Source organism: Haematobia irritans, chromosome 4, assembly GCF_050003625.1.
Source record: "Haematobia irritans isolate KBUSLIRL chromosome 4, ASM5000362v1, whole genome shotgun sequence".
Taxonomy (NCBI): domain Eukaryota; kingdom Metazoa; phylum Arthropoda; class Insecta; order Diptera; family Muscidae; genus Haematobia; species Haematobia irritans.
Window position 1 is genome coordinate 2,858,110 of NC_134400.1, and position 17,941 is coordinate 2,876,050.

At 30.2% G+C, this 17,941-nt stretch overlaps 1 protein-coding gene across 1 annotated transcript in view; it reads left to right on the forward strand.

The window, feature by feature from the left end:
- Positions 1-17,941, forward strand: part of LOC142234740 (uncharacterized) — a 303,670-nt gene that overhangs the window by 149,886 nt on the left and 135,843 nt on the right. Inside the window, exon 4 of the mRNA XM_075305910.1 lies at positions 2,084-2,296. The gene's annotated coding sequence lies outside the window, so the exon portion shown is untranslated. The remainder of the gene's footprint in view (positions 1-2,083; positions 2,297-17,941) is intronic.

Below are 17,941 nucleotides of genomic sequence, written 5' to 3' on the forward strand. Positions count from 1 at the left end.
AATGCAATTTTAGAGAAAATAAATTTCTCATTTCCTTTAAGAACAAATAATCTCAAATTTATGATAAGCAAATTTAACGTTACCACCAATCTTTTTTTATTTCTGCGTTTAAAGACGATTTCTTGGCAGCAACTGTTTGGTAGATGGGTCGAATTATTGATGTTTCGGTAGATTTTTCAAAACATTCCTCCCTAACTAAGAGGTACTATAATTTTCTATAGAATAAAAAATTTGACAAAATTTTCTATTGAAATAATATTTTGACCAAATTTACAAAAAAAAAATTGTTGACCAAATTTTCTATAGAAATAAAATTTTGAAAATGTTTTCTTTAGAAATGAAATTTTTACAAAATTTTCTATAGAACTAAAATTTTGACAAAATTTTCTATAGAAATAAAATTTTGACAAAATTTTCTATAGAAATAAAATTTTGACAAAATTTTCTATAGAAATAAAATTTTGACAAAATTTTCTATAGAAATAAAATTTTGACAAAATTTTCTATAGTAATAAAATGTTGAGAAAATTTTCTATGGAAATAAAATTTTGACAAAATTTTCTATAGAAATAAAATTTTGACAAAATTTTTTATAGAACTAAAATTTTGAGAAAATTTTTTATAGAACTAAAATTTTGACAAAATTTTCTATAGAAATAAAATTTTGACAAAATTTTCTATAGAAATAAAATTTTGACAAAATTTTCTATAGAAATAAAATTTTGACAAAATTTTCTATAGTAATAAAATTTTGACAAAATTTTCTATGGAAATAAAATTTTGACAAAATTTTCTATAGAAATAAAATTTTGACAAAATTTTCTATAGAACTAAAATTTTGACAAAATTTTTTATAGAAGTAAAATTTTGACAAAATTTTCTATAGAAATAAAATTTTGACAAAATTTTTTATAGTAATAAAATTTTGACAAATTTTTTATAGTAATAAAATTTTGACAAATTTTTTATAGTAATAAAATTTTGACAAAATTTTCTATAGTAATAAAATTTTGACAAAATTTTCTATAGAAATAAAATTTTGACAAAATTTTCTATGGAAATAAAATTTTGACAAAATTTTCTATAGAAATGAAATTTTGACAAAATTTTCTATAGTAATAAAATTTTGACAAAATTGTTTATAGTAATAAAATGTTGACAAAATTTTTTATAGTAATTAAATTTTGACAAAATTTTCTATAGTAATAAAATTTTGACAAAATTTTCTATAGAAATAAAATTTTGACAAAATTTTCTAAAGAAATAAAGTTTTGAGGAAATTTTCTATAGTAATACAATATTGACGAAATTTTCTATAGAAAAAAAAATTGGCAACATTTTCTATAGGAATAAAATTTTGACAATATTGTCTATAGAAAAAAGTCTCCGCATCGTAATAGCTAATGTAGCAATCGTTGACAGAATAATCTGTCCTATTGGAATTTTACTATGATTTAAATAAAATTTTAAAATTTGTTCAGTGTATCAGTTGCTTAATTGGGCTTATTAATATTATCACATATTGCTATAAATTTCATAACTTTCTATCTCAAATCTAAATTAGTTTGCACAAAACAATGTATGTATATATTTGCATATCGTATAATCTAGTTATCCCATCCAGACTTTGTGTTTCATAAAACGAAAACGATATTAATTAACGGTATCAAACCCACTTATGAGCATTAATATAATATGTGGACAATTTTATTTGTTTCTAATTTAAAAACAAAAAATTGCCATCGTTATTAACAGTAATTCTTCCTGAACTTGCAATATTCTCAAAGCGAAGCGTGATGTAATTTCACGGATTGACTATAAGAGACAGATAGAATTCCAGTTACTGTCAAGCGTTTTGTGACAATTTGCTCTTAATTAAATTTGCCATAAATTACGCCATATTGTTGTTATTGTCATCTTAGAATTTTATCATGTCAAGTTTCTTCGTAATGACTTTGTAGTTGTTTTGCACTGAATTATATATCGACAGTTGAAAAAATTGTGTTATTTCATTGGCGGTAAAAATTTGGGCCTTTATTTTAAGTCTGATTCTGGGTGTATATTTTTTTAATTTTATTTATAGAAATCATGTTTTCTCTTGGATACAGGTTCTAAATACGCAAAAATAATGGCAACAAATCTGCTAAAAATATAGAAGAAAAAATTGGCCGAAAATCCAATTGTGTGACTATGGGGTGGTGAGTGCTTGTCTTAATGGTAGTATTCCAATGAACGAGGTCAATATTGGGAAGGTTGTAACGGAAACACATACATATGAACACAACACCGGAGAAAGGTGAGTACAGTATTTTCACTTCAGAAATTTGAGGTAAACCAACCTGTTCAGTTATAAAAAAAAAATGAAGGCCCATTTTTCACCCGAGGAAGTTCCTCTAGCTATAAAAAAGCCTCAGATAGCCATTATCTGATGCTTTTTTAGAAATTAGTCGAAATTCAGAATGGATTCTGAAGACATCTAGTTTTCATTAAGTAATTTGGTTTTATTCGGTATTTTTCTATTTGATTTTTAATTTTTGTTAAAAATTCATATTAAAGAAACACACATTTTCGAATTGGTGCACTAGATTTTAAAAGTTGGCGATAAATCATCTCCTTTTTCTATCGTATTACAATCCATAAATTTAAGTATCACTAAGTATATATATTTTTTTAACTTTTGAATTTCGTTTCAAATTAGAGATTTTTGGGGACCAAAACGTTTTGATGTGGGGGGCGGGAGTAGAACTAGAAAAATATATATCTGTGTATTACAAAAAGTTTTGGAGCGATATCAATTTATATAAAGGGTGTACGAGTTTCTGCTCTACCATGTATGGCGCCATCGTATGCTTTTTTGGTGCTTGTTAAGAAAACGAGGTATTTCATGCTTTTGCAATGACTTTTAATATTCAGAATTAACGAAATTCCAAATTTACGTTGTTCTGATTGGATTGTATCTTTGTTTTAAATTTTTTATGAAAAGACGATTTGTTTATTTCATAAACGTCATGTCTAATGATTTTTAATGAATTAACACTATAACTTAAGCAGACAGATACATGATACCAACTATAATTATTTAGCATGCTTTTTCTCCGTTTGATGTAGACATTATAATATTGTGTGTTGTGAATAAAGACCACCTAATTCTGTTCGAAAAATGTTTGAAACACGGAACAAAAATTTATTATTTAGGATTTCAAAGATAGCCAACCATTAGCAGAATTTTCCAACAAGGTGGCCCACAGAAATATTTCCAAATATCTTTGGCTCTTCTGAGCACGGTTGCCATAGTTGCTAGAATTCTACCAAATATGACAGATTATTCACTGTTTAGTAGAATTCTTGATGTTTTGGTAGATTTTGCAAAATATTCTTCTTCGACTAATAGGTACTTCACAAATTTTCTATAGAAATGAAATTTTGACAAAATTTCCAATAGTACAGAAATTTTGACAAAATTTCCTATAGTAAAGAAATTTTTACAAAATTTTCTATAGAAATAAAATTTTGACAAAAGTTTTCTACAGAAATACAATTTTGACTAAATTTTATAAAAATAGAATTTTGACATAATTTTCTATGGAAATACAAATTTGACAACATTTTATATAGTAATAAAATTTGTTTCATGTGGACTGTAACAAAGATCCTGAAGATCCAAAACATTTGTAACATTAAAGTTAGATACAATCTGATCTCTAGAATCAATATTTCTGTTGGGCTTATTTTCCCGTCGATTATTCCAACTTTTCCCTAATCTCATAGTGATTTAGGGCATAACAATTTCCTTTTTTGTCAGTGTAATTTTTTTGAGTAACTTACCGAAATGTCGAACGATGACAATGGCAATTTCATAGTTTAGGTTCATTTTGACGCCTTTGAATCATTGTTCCAAAGACTGATTCATTCTAATGGATTTACATACAGATGTTTGTGTTAATCACGGAAATTGCGTAGGAACATTTCACACATACTCATCTCTACTTTTGAGGGAGTGCATTTCTTTTTTTGTCTTTTAATTAATTTTTGAATACATTACAAATATTAATTATAATCTTGTCATCAATAGGCGTAACTTCAAGTTTATGTAGTCTTCCTACAACCATGGAATGGTGGTAGAATCAATCACTTTAATTTGTAATGACTCAGGTGTTTTCAGTGTATGTATGTGAAATTCATAATTCATAACTTATTCTCTTAATATAGAAACAAACAACTTGGCTAGGTTAGGTTAGGTTAGGTTATGTGGCAGCCCGATGTATCAGGCTCACTTAGACTATTCAGTCCATTGTGATACCACAGTGGTGAACTTCTCTCTTATCACTGAGTGCTGCCCGATTTCATATTAAGCTCAATGACAAGGGACCTCCTTTTTATAGCCGAGTCCGAACGGCGTTCCACATTGCAGTGAAACCACTTAGAGAAGCTTTGAAACCCTCAGAAATGTCACCAGCATTACTGAGGTGGGATAATCCACCGCTGAAATACTTTTTGGTGTTTGGTCGTAGCAGGAATCGAACCCACGACCTTGTGTATGCAAGGCGGGCATGATAACCATTGCACCACGGTGGCAACTTGGCTAAATCTGTCTATGGATACAAAAGTCGGAAATTCATTTTTTTTTGTCAAAAAGTGTTAACAAATCAAAGGCGATCTATTGTAATCTGCAATAAATTAAAAAAAAAATAATTTTTATTTTTATTCCATTGTAATTGTACAATTTAAAATTTTTAAAGAAATTTAATTTTATCAAAATTTTATTTCTATAGAAAATTTTGTCAAAATTTTATTTCTATAGAAAATTGTGTCAAAATTTTATTTCTATAGAATTTGTTGTCAAAATTTTATTTCTTTAGAAAATTTTGTCAAAATTTTATTTTTACAGAAAATTTTGTCAAAATTTCACTTCTATAGAAAATTTTGTCAAAATTTTATTTCTTTAGAGAGTTTTGTCAAAATTTTGTTTCGCTAGAAAATATTTTCAAAATTTCACTTCTGTAGAAAATATAGGTACTATAAAAAATTGAGGTACTTCTTCTTCTTCTCGGAGTGTGAAGAAGGGATGATAAATCAACAATGGAAATCTCTTTGGTTTTACACCAAAACTGGATTAGAACCCATGACCCTCTGTGGACCTTATGGATATTTTTACATGTTACTCATTTATGAGGCCTTGTATATATATTTCTTTGAAATATTTCAATTATCATGAATCCCTTAAATAATCAACAAGCAATGGGTTACGTTACAACCAATGAAGCAAAACAATTTCAACCAGAGGTTATTACGTAATAATTTGGTTTTATCCAGTAGAGAGATGGTAGAAGAGTTCATGCATGCAGTTTGCCATGGACGACAGCATCATGACATACGTACACATTTATGGTCCAGCTTTATTTGTAACCATCCTCCTCATTGCCATTTAAAGGTGCTATCATCTGCAAACCATCATCATCCGCAATTCATTAAAAATCGCTGCTTATTGACCATTGATGATATTTACATGTCTTTTGTTTGGTTGAACTAAAGTTTGAGGTTGCAGTTAATGAAAAATTTTGCATATACTCTCGATTGCTTGTTTTGTTTCCCCCCATTGGTTTTTCTGTGAACTGTATTGATTTGTAATTTTGTTGTTGTGGTTTAATTTTGTAAAATAATAAAATTCAAAGTTGCATAATTAACGATCGAAGGAAACAGAAAAGCCCCATGAGATAAAAGAAAAAACAAAAATATCTCAAGCAACGGCAATAGCGGCAGCAGCCGCTACAAAATTTAAGTCTAAAAAAGTGATATAACATTGTAAACTATAACAGCCTATAGCATCCAGAGCAGAAGATAAAGCAAGCAGTCAGTATACGGAGAAAAAAAGTAGTTCTTGTGTGGAATCTAGCACTAAGTGTTTGTTGAAATGTTGATACGACGAAGGCACATTTATATGTGTGTAGATATAATTTAAAATTTAAGAATTTATTAAATTTTTTCTCGATATTACTCGATAAGAGTAGAAATCTATACGTCTGTAATCTATTGAACATTTTGGCGAGTTTTATTGTACATCCATGGTTTTATACCGAAACATTTGCCTGACATTGATCTAAAGCATCTTCTAAATTATTTTCTTTCTTCGACTTCTCCAAATTCATTGATTTATTTTTCAGTGTAATAATAGCACGCGTCATTACTTCTTGTATCTGCTACAAAACTCTCGATCACATATCACAGGGATGTCGACAGTGGCGGTAGTGGTATTTGCGATGAATGCAGTTGCTATTGGTATTTAGTTCAATATTGGATCCCCAAAACCAAACTGGTTAGCTGACATTTTTTGAAGTGAAAAGATTTTTGGTTTGGAGTTTTTTTTTGTCATGGATTTTCTGTTTTATTCGTGTCATAAACAACAACCTTACAAGAAAAAATTACATATGTAAAGCCATATGAGTAACCTATTCCATCCACCTAAGTTAAAAAAAAACCTGAAAACTATTTTAAGAAATATGTAGATAAATAAAAAAAAAATTATATATAGAAATAGCGATAAGCTTTTTTTGGAATACTGAAACTAAATGACATTGTTACTGAGATTATAGTAGGGTAACACCTACATATGCAAAAGTCATGGTAATTTCTCAAAATACACTTAAGGGTACTTTTAGTAAAACTATCAGTAAAATATATTAAATTAACAATTTCTTCACGTAAGTGTGTAAGAAAAATAAAAATAAGCAGTAAAACTTTGCTTAAGTGGGCTATGAGATATTCCCATTGGTACCATGACTTAAGCTATTCACTGTATATTTATATAAAATTCCCGTATTTAGAGATTTTTCCTATTTATTTCCATAATCATCTAAAAATATATTTTTGATCCAACATCTCTGAAAATGTTTGGTTTGACCCTCGAGAAAAAATTACTGACAGTCAAGTTTATCCATTAGGCAGAATTTCAATGAGTGCTACTTGTGTTGAACATTTACCATCCAAGTAAAAAAAAATACGAGTATGTATCAAGAATTTCTTTTTTGTTTAGAAAAATAACTGACATAATATTAAGCCTCTTAGCATGACCCCTAATTATGTTTATTGGTTTTGTTTTTATTGCTATAAAATTTGAAAACTATAAATTATTAGCTTTAGAGTTATCCAACGTTTATAGCATTCAAGTCGTTACATTGTTGCTTGACGTTAAAATGTGGGTTTTTGGTACGCAGCAATTTTTGGGACGATGAGTCAAACTCATCTGAGCACACGTATGTTGACATTTTATTATGAAAAATTTATTGTGGAAGACTAGCTAGGATTCTCTTACACAACAACAGCGATGTGTAAGGTAAAAAGACCTAGTGCAATAACATTTTAATGTCTTCTCTTATAGTTGTTTGAATAATACAATAAAATAGAAATGAAAACCAATTCCTTTGATATCAAACAAAGCATAAGGAGAATATTCCCGCCTGTTCCGAAATTCGGTATTGCAATATGTTTCTTTGGCAATAATTTCTTAACTTTCAAACTTATAAACTTAAATTTTGGTTATATAGTTCTCTTTAATGAGAAGTTCAAATTAAAATTGTTTTGGAGTCCAAGATTATCCCTATTTTTTTCTTTATAAAAAAAAAACTAAATTCTTGCGATTTGCGATTCCGAATATCGGAACATGGGGAATTATAAAATTTCCCAAGAGGCTTAAGAGCGTATGTTTGAATAGGCCATTTTTTAAATACTATGATGGTCATCTAAAGTAAATTTCGGGATTTTATTATTTTTTCAAATCAATTTCAATCAGTTTTTAACCCTTAAATGCACAAGATCATCGATAATATGCAAAATGGTAAAAAAAGAATATCTGCATACCACATTTAAAAAAAATTATGTGTTGTATTTTTTTTAATAGTAGTTGTATCTTAAAAAATACAGTGCGCATTAAACTAAGTTTTTTATTTACAATAGAGAATAGATATAGAGATATTTTTATACTACACAGTTTTTTTACCAACATTACTTTCAAATCTTGTAAATATTATTTAACTTCAAATTTGTAGTTTTTTGTATTTTTTGTCAAAATTTGATTTTCAATTTTGACTGCAGATTACCCAGAAGTACTAAAAATTTTCCCAAAAAACATATTTTTAAAAATAGCGATATAATGTTTTAAGGGTTAAAATTAATTTATAACTATTTCAAAAATTTTATTTTGTTTTAGCGAATTTTTAAAACTTTTTAATAAATTTCTCGCAGGTCAATTTCCCTATTTCAAGTATGTTGAACTATAAAAATGTAATCCTTATTGTTCTTATATTGTGATTATATAATAAAAATTATACACATTTAATAAACTAATGTTGTGTATACAAATCAATAACCGCACAAATATGTTCGATATAAAATCAAAACAGATCAAATCTTTATACAATTCTAAAACTGATTGGGGGTCATTCCGTTTGTAATACATCGATATATTGGTCTCAGACCCCATAAATAATATACAGTGAGCGTCATAATGTACACTATAAGAATTTGTTTCAAAATAATTTTAATTTAGCCTATATATTTACGATTTCATTAAATTGTGTACACATTCGAAAAAAGTTTACTTCGTTTTGGCATTGATTCCGAGCCAAAGATGCGACTTCATTAAAATTAAGACATGTTTTAGGGACCTATGTGGCCTTAAAACTAGGATCAAAAAAATTAAAATTAGGATACAGATCTCATTTATCGAACTCTCATTGTCTATTAGCGGTATATTAATAAAGCTATTAAACTTTAAACAAATTCCAATTTAAAAATGCAATTTTAACGAATACTTCAAAGTAGAAATGTTTTCTTAATTCCAAAAAAAAAAAAACACTTTAAACCAAAAATGTTAAATACTCAAAATAATTCTTAGCCTATATTTGAAGCGTTTTTATCTTAAATCTAAAGATTCAATATTTCAGTTAATATAAGGACAATTTCTTTAAATTATTTTAAGGAAAATTTGCCTTAGTTCAAAGACATACGACGTTAACGAAGGGACGTAAATTTCGAAAATGTGTGTCCTAATGTTACTAAAAAAATTTAGGCAAAAATTAAAACTTAATTTTAATTAAAAGTTCATTACTTTAGAGAAAATTTTCCTTAATATTTTGTAAATTGCGCATCATAAAATTTAGGTTGCGTAATTTTTAATATAACATAAAATTTTTTTTCAGTGCAGTACTTAAATCTGAATGCAGCAAAAGCTGCAATCACTTTGTACACTTTACTTTGATATTCAGGTTCGTGGAGAAATTCTGAGTCGATCTAGCGATGCCTGTCCGTCCGGTTGTTGAAATCACGCTAACATTCGAACGAATCAAGCTATAGACTTGAAACTTATAGTTGTTTTTGATGTAGGTTAGGTTAGGTTAGGTGGCAGCCCGATGTATCAGGCTCACTTAGACTATTCAGTCCATTGTGATACCACATTGGTGAACTTCTATCTTATCACTGAGTACTGCCCGATTCCATATTAAGCTCAATGACAAGCGACCTTATTTTTATAGCCGAGTCCGAACGGCGTTCCACATTGCAGTGAAACCATTTCGAAAAGCTTTGAAACCCTCAGAAATGTCACCAGCATTACTGAGGTGGGATAATCCACCGCTGAAAAACTTTTTGGTGTTCGGTCGAAGCAGGAATCGAACCCACGACCTTGTGTATGCAAGGCGGGCATGCTAACCATTGCACCAGGTTGATCGTAGGTCGAATGGTATTGAAAATGGCCCATATTATATAGTTTCCATATAAATCGACTCCAAGATTTGATTTTCGGAGCCTCTTGGAAGTGCAAATTTCATCCGATCCGTTTAATATTTTTGATACGCGATATAAATATATGTCCTCTAACAACCATGCAAACATTGGTTCACCGATCCCCAGATTTGACGTACGGAGCCTCTTGGAAGAGCAAATTTTATACGATCCAGTTTAAATTTGGTACGTGAAATTTGACACTCTAAATATCATACGAAAATTGGTTCATAATTATTTATAGATTCATCTATATAAAACGATCTCATTGTGGAAATTAATTCAATTTTAAAATTTATTTAATTCAATTCATGAAATAATGATTGAATTGTATAAATTATATTTAATTAGTTCGGTTTATCAGTCTGCTGCGCTCTTATAACGCCACAGTAATCAGAAGCATCTTGAAGCTAAATTTAGATCTAGCACAAATAAAAAAAAAATAAAATTTTCATAAAATATTTAATTATTGGTGATCTATAACTTCGCAATTGGTGTCCATGCATATCTCGATAAACTTGTAAATAATTTTATGATGGCACTGATTGCTGCTGTTGACAAATTAACTAAATTTTAAATTCAATGACACCTCCAACGTCAGCATCGATCTACCACCATCACCACCACAATCAACGCAACCGATCTAATCAATCTTTTGGGTGTAAACACCACCAATCAAGTCAAGATTAATCTTTCTTCACTTTGTAGCCGAAAAGAAAAACTAAAAACCATCTCATGAAATGGATACAAACACGTGAAAATAGATTTGTTTATGATATTTTAGTGTCAAAATTTACTTCCAACACAGGCAATTAGCATAAAACATTAGAGCATCATTAGCAAACTCGATCAAAATGTCGAAATTTATTGATAACTACACGCTCATTGTTCGCAAACATGCAAATCTAATACCACTTGCATATGTATGCCTGCATGTTATATATGGGAATGCGACTGAAATGCCATCTTCCTCCCCCCACCCCTTGGTTGGTTCGAATACCATGCATATGTCTTTTTTTTTTTGGATTGATAGATCAACGAAAAGCTCAACCAAATCCACACTAATAAAATTTCCAAATAAATTTTTAATAGTAGGCAACCAGTTTGATTTCACACCACATCTTTAGGTACTAAGCGACACAATAATAAAACTTAAATACGCAAATTTTAATTTAATGTAAAAATTATTCAATAAATACGAATAAATGGAAATGAAACGAATAAATAAACAAAACCAAATTAAGCCAAAATTCAGAAGAAAAAAATCGAAACTGGTCTAATCATTTGATTGTCCGCATTTTAGTAGACCTCTTTTTTTCAAGAGGGATATTGAAACTAAAAGTGAAACCCATTAAAACCCCACATATTGCATTTCAATTGGATGAGTCCCGGTATTCTCCATAGCTCCATCCCCCCCCCCCCCCCAAAGATCCCATAAAAAGAAATAAATATTAAAGTTGATGCTATTGTCTGGCGTGATTTATTACACTGAAAGAAGAGTTTTATTTTCTGAGAGATGAAATCTTAGGGTATGGTCACAAATATTTGCCCAAAATGAGTGTCAAACATTTTTCTAGGAGCACTTTGGAAATATGTGGATACCGTTTTCGGAAGATGTTCTTATCCTGATGTAATATATCCAATATAAGCTGAATATATTTGCTGGTTTGACTGTGGCGACGAATTCTTTTTAGATTTCTGTCAAATATTTGCCCAGTGTTACCGTACCGTTAGACAAACGATGAAATCTTGTCGCAAAAAAATACAGTGACGCATATAAATATTGGCACACCAAACAATTTTGATTAAAAAATACATGTTAAAAGTGATATGAACCTTTTTTAAATTAAAAAATATTTTAATTTTGATTATATCTGCATTAAAAATCTAGATTTTTTATTTTAGAAAAATTTTTGTTCTTTCAATATTTAAATTATAAAAAATTAAAAAATGTACTTTCTTGAGGTACAAAAGTATTGGCACAGATAGTTCTAAATTAGTTTTTTGGTCCATTTAGTACCTTTTGGGCATTCCTTTTTGTTTGATAACAGCACCAAGCAGCCTAGACAATGAATGGACTAATTTTTTGTTATATTTGTGCCTATATTCCCCCATTCTTCCACCAACACTGTACCAAATTTCATCAAAATCGGTTAATAATAGTGGCCTGAATATTGCGAACAACAAATACATGGTCAGGCGGACGGACACCAAGGGCTAAACCGGTTCAGGAGGTGGTTCTGAGTCACTCGGTATATATTTTATGCAGCTTAAAATAAATATTTTTGGTAGGCACATTTTTTCGTAAAAACCTTGACCACTACACCCAGAAAAAAGTGACCCCTTCTTTAAGTTAAAATGAACTCATTGCGAAGAAAGTTGAACTTCGTATAGCGCCAAAGACATTTTTATTTGTTTGAACGATGTGATTTTCGTAGAAATTAGGAATAATGCATTCCATATATTAGTTAACATTTTCCTATATTTATATACCACTATACTACAGAATGAAAAAAATTAACTAATTTGAATTCATATATGGAATGATTTTATTGAAATTTTTTCATTCATTTCGACAAATCTTACACATTTGTGGTAAAACTTTTACTTCATAATTAGAACTGCTTACCTTCGTTTTTAAATACAATTTTATTTATTTCTATAAGCAATTTTATCTTCAATAAAAGACATGTTTTATTAATATATTGAATATATTTATTAAGAATCAACAGCATCGAATCTCTTTGAAATATTAGTTTATTATTCCACTATTTCCAATTTCCGTGCGATATTATCAACTGTAAAACGCACTTTTTCTTCTTCTTGTACTTTTCACTTTTAATAAGTTGCTGCCTAACGATTTTGTCCTCCTTTTACAATTTCAATGCCTACAAATATAAAAAATCATAAAACATTTTTGTTGCAAAAGGTTAGCGTCACTGAATATTACCTGATAATTGAAGATTCCAAAATGAAGACAAATGAAAGGGTTGTTATTCTGCTGGTGTTTTCTTTCTTTATACACTATCACGAACATTGATAGATTTATTTAAAAAAAAAACAAAATTTTTCTCACTAATTTAAAATAACAAATATTTTATATATTTTATTTGCTATTTATTATATTATTTTACCATATTATTTTTTAACAATCTCTCCGTATACCAAAACAACGCGATTCCAACTAAAAAAACAACCGACGCGCAAATATATCGATTACACCCACGCGCAAACACATCGATTACGATGACAGGTATCGATTACAGGTAGACAATAGAAATTTAGGAAAATTTCCTATATTCTAACAAGTGTGTTTCCTTAAATTTTGAAAGGATTGCATACTTCTTAGTACGAATGAACTAAAATATTTTTCTATGCCAAGTGTTGTTCGTATGTATGAAAAACTTTCTATTATAAAGGAAGTCGCAATTATCATTTTATAAGAAATTTTACTAATTTTTAAGAAACTTGGTTTTAGTTCGGTTTTTGTTTATTTTTACGAATGCTTTGTTATCGGTGAATAAAATTTTCTTTTTCAGTAGTATATTCTTATACCCAGCGAAGAAAATAGTATGAGTAAAATTCCATGCCTTATTCTAGTTAATGAACTATTCCTAACTGCTTACAGTTTAGGATTTTTTTACTGAAACGAGTAAATTTTATTATTTTTCACAAAAATTTACCTTAATGGAAATAAAATGGATAAACTATATTGATGAAAATTTTTTCCTTTAGTTTCGAAGGCACTTTTTTCTGGGTGTATGTGGTTTAGAGTGCTGTACCAATACTTATGTGAGGCACTGTATATTTTTTAGCGGCAATTTTTGCATCGCTTGCCTTTTTTTTAATTTATTTGCTTTTGAAGAGATTACTTTACAAAAAAAATGGGATTTTCGTTAGTCTACAATTTCGTTCCGGATGAATAGTTTTTCTTTATGTGGAACTGGCTCCATTTAATTATAAAAGAATAAGAATCCTATAATATTCTATTGAATCGGAGCTTACAAACCCTACACTAAAAGATGTTGACAGAATGTGAAGGATTATGCAACCTGAACTCAAAGAACAAATACTTAGTTCTTCAGTGTATTGTCAGTGTGCGATAATGATACATCACTCGAACTTTGACAATGTGAGAGTTTTGGAGAGAGACAGAGAGCAGGAACAGTAAGAGACTAACATTAGAAATGTTGTACATCAACAATGTATCAACATATAACATTGCTCACATATACAGACACTTCATTAATAAGACAAGTCCCTGCAAGCATTTGGGTGCTTGTTTTACCGTCTTTCGCTAAAATGTCACTACTTCGGATCGCCAGGAAGTTTTCTGGTAGTAAAATCTCAAGCACAACAACAATAAAAACAACTATCGCGTGAGGTGTTTCCGTTTCGAAACAAATTCGACTCTAACAGCGATCAAAAATCTAAATATAGAATTTTTCAATAGCACCTCTTTGAGAGTACATGTGTGTAAAAAGGCACTATTAACCAACGAGCGTAGGTAGCACAGAGGAAGAGCCTCTGACTTGAAAACTAAAGGTTCTGAGTTCAACGCTCGGTGCAGCCGATAACTATCGTTTTTTTTGACTTCTTTTAGTCACTGGTTCGATTCCCGAGAACACTATCGCATAGTGGGACATTTGTTCCCGAACGGGGACACTAACTCGATAAGAAAATGATATCGCCTATGAAAGTTTTATCTTCCAGGGCGAAACTACTTCGATACACTTTCGATAGAAAATGTTTTCAGGGGTAGCCAACATCAGAGAAAAAAAGAGGAAAATCAGTGCAATATCAGTAACAGACGAGCTTAGTAATACTATTCTATTTCTTAAGCATTATTTTTTTCTAATTTAATTTTATTTATGCGTAAGTGTACTGTGAAAGTCTTTTTGTATTTCCTGGTCTCCTGATACATGTTGATATACATTTGATAAAAACCTTAATTATAAACTTTTTCATAATAGTAAAAGTTGCCATAATTGTAATTTAGTAGAATGTCTGTGATAAATAATTAATTAAATTTAAAATATCAATAATTCTTAGTGTAGAATACACTGATTAAGCAATTCAAAGCACTTGCGAAATATTGAACAATGAAGAAATCTTATTCATCGTTTGTCTCCTCTTTCAGTGTAAACTTATGTTATTCCCCATTATTGGGTGTTTTAGCCCATTGTTATTATCACAAAACCACATGTCTGAAGTATCATAAATTATATATATATTAATTATCTCTAGTTCTTTAGTTCCTTAGAAAAATTTGCAAACAAATATTAAATGCCTCATCTAGACAAGTTTGTCAACCAACCATGGATTTTTTAAGCATAAAAATGTCCGTCCAACTACCAAGAAGAAATATTGAATGCGAATATAAAACTGGATTTGGCCAGAAACATTTTTGTGTGAAAGAAAAAAAAACAGACAAAATTCCAGCATGTTTTTGATATTTGACATTTTGCGTAAGTAAATGTCAAACCATTTCTCAAAAAATCTTGACTATAAGGAAATATGCAAATGAACAAAAGCCCTCTAGCCATATTCAACAGCAGAATTTACTTGAGTTAAAATTTGTATCAAATGACGTAGTTAGCCAATTTAAACGATTCAAAAAGAACTCTTCTCTTCCGTAAAGGCAATAATGACGTTGTCACTTATTAATACAATGAGAGGCGGGTGTAAATTTAAAGCTCCAATGGACCTCCAGATATCTCCTTTCGCCAGATAACAAAGTCTGCTAAGTGCTAAACAAGGTTATTATTTATGTTCTAACATGTGTTGTCATTAGAGTCAATCATTAGATGTTGTAATAACTGCAGTATTTCCTGATATCTCAGATTAACCCAGCTATACCAATCCCAGCCAGCTTGCCACCCCTACCAAATATGCATTGCATTGTCAGTGTTCGTTCTAAAGAAAGAAACCAGTTTCCATGCAAAATATATGCTTTATTGTTTTTTTTTTTTGCGTTTCTTACAAATATCTTTTAATTTATATTTTACTAGAGTTCTTTGACGTATTCAGTTTTTTTTTTCTTTTCGTCTTCTCTTCTCAATGTTATTAGGAGCAAATAGTTAAGCTTTTTATGTAAGCTTACGATACACGACCACATACCATGATTATAGCTTAAACCTTACTGCAACAGTAACACCCACCTTTGGACGAATGCACGATTGTGGCTAGAGTTTTTTAAGTAACCCAGAGAACAATATGGTCGAGTGTTTAGATATATTGAATGTTCAGCTGCGCAGTTTTTTTCTTCCTTGACCAAAATTTTATTTTGGTTGAATTTTTAATCAAAATTTCTATAACACTAATACCCATTCAAAAATAGGCAACCACACTGAGGAACGAAACTTTTTCTGAGGAACGAAATTTTAGACAAGCAAAGTTTTCTTTTGACGTTAAAAAAATTTCTTTCAAAGTAAATTAAAAATTTTAGAGACAATTGTTGAATTCGGATTAATTTGCTCTGAACAAAAATACTTTGTACGAAAGGGGAATTTCGTTTGCCTAAAATTTCGTTCCGGAGGAAAGTATTTTTTTTCTTGGGTGCATATCCTTTTCATGAAATTTTGCGTAACCAAAACACAACGTGGCTGCCGCTTATTTTCTGTAACCTCACGAGGCCTTTTACATGGCCCATAGTAGGTCCACATGGCCCATAGTAGGTCTAGATTCTAGCTAATTCATTGTGAACGGTCCTCGGGGGTTAATGCAACTCTTTGTTTTTGACTCAAACTAATTTCTTATATATTTGTACATTATTGTTGTGCTCTTCATAAACACTCACTCACTAAGTTTTTTGGGTAATGTGTATGTTTATTGTAATTCCTCTTCAATTCTTTTGGGTGCTGTTCTATGGTAGCGGAGCGAAACAATGCACAAATCTATGCAGCAATTGCGGTCATTATTATCAAACTCCTAATCGACTCTGACAGCAACATCGAAACGCCAACTATTTCAAATGCCAAACTACAACCGTGGCAAAAAAAAATTGCTGCCAAGCAGTTTTACTTTTTTGTTGTTTTACCATCACCTCTTGAACGAACAGCAGCAACAATTATCCAATAACTACCAGAAATAATTTCCAAACACAATCTCATCAAGACCATGAGGTGGTGTTCTCTATTCCCAAATGCATAGAGATTGGAGAGGAAACAAATTGAAAGGGAAAAGTGCTTTTGGATATGAGATTCTTGGAATAATATTGAGCTCATTTTTCTAGAAATCGAATGATTTTGATTCTATGTATAGAGCATGAAGTAATTGTTACGTATTTGAATGACAGTAAAAAGTGTCACTAGAATTTGTCAATATTGTCAAAGATAATATTGCAAACAGAGATACGACTTGCAAACGGAGATTAAAACATTGTTATTTGCTTTTGTACATGGACAAAACAGGTCATTAAAAATTCAATTACAAATTATTTATTTTCTAATCAATGTATGATTGAGGGTTGGTTAATTTAGGTTTTAATGGCAGTCTGGTTCATTTCAGGCTAACTCAGGCAGGTAGTCTGTTTCTGTTCTGATTTGGGTTTTTCGTGGCGGCCTTCGTCCGCGGTTTAAGACTTTCTCCTAAAGACAGAGCTCAGAGTGGGTTAACACGATTTCCAAGAGATTCGTATTGAGTAACACTTATTAAACTTTTCTCTTAAAACTTCATATTTTTCCATAAGTTAGGATACATTTTCACAGGATCTTTTAAATCGAAGGTGAAAATGAATCCTAATTTTATTTAGGGATTGTTTTCATGATTCAGTTACATTTTTTGGGCTCATATTCATTATGAAACGTCGTCTCACATGTGTGGCCCTGTTCTGGGGCTCATTTTCCTGGGGTCCATTGTCATACCGCATTTGTGGAAATCGGGTGATGGTTTTGAACTATTCGTAAATATGATCAGGTACATTGTTGTTGTCCAAGAAGAGTTATAAGGCCTATTTGTGTCTTTCAATTAACGGGTTCAATCCCAGTTTCGGCCGAACACCATAAAGTGGCATTTCTGAGTGTTGCTTTACAGATTGATCTCACACATATTGTGACTCGTGCTACGGACTCGGTTATAATAGAATAATACAACGTGCAGCGTGCAAATTAATAAAAGTCAAATTCATCTGTGGACTTTTCTGCCTCTGGGTGCCTGCAACAATCTA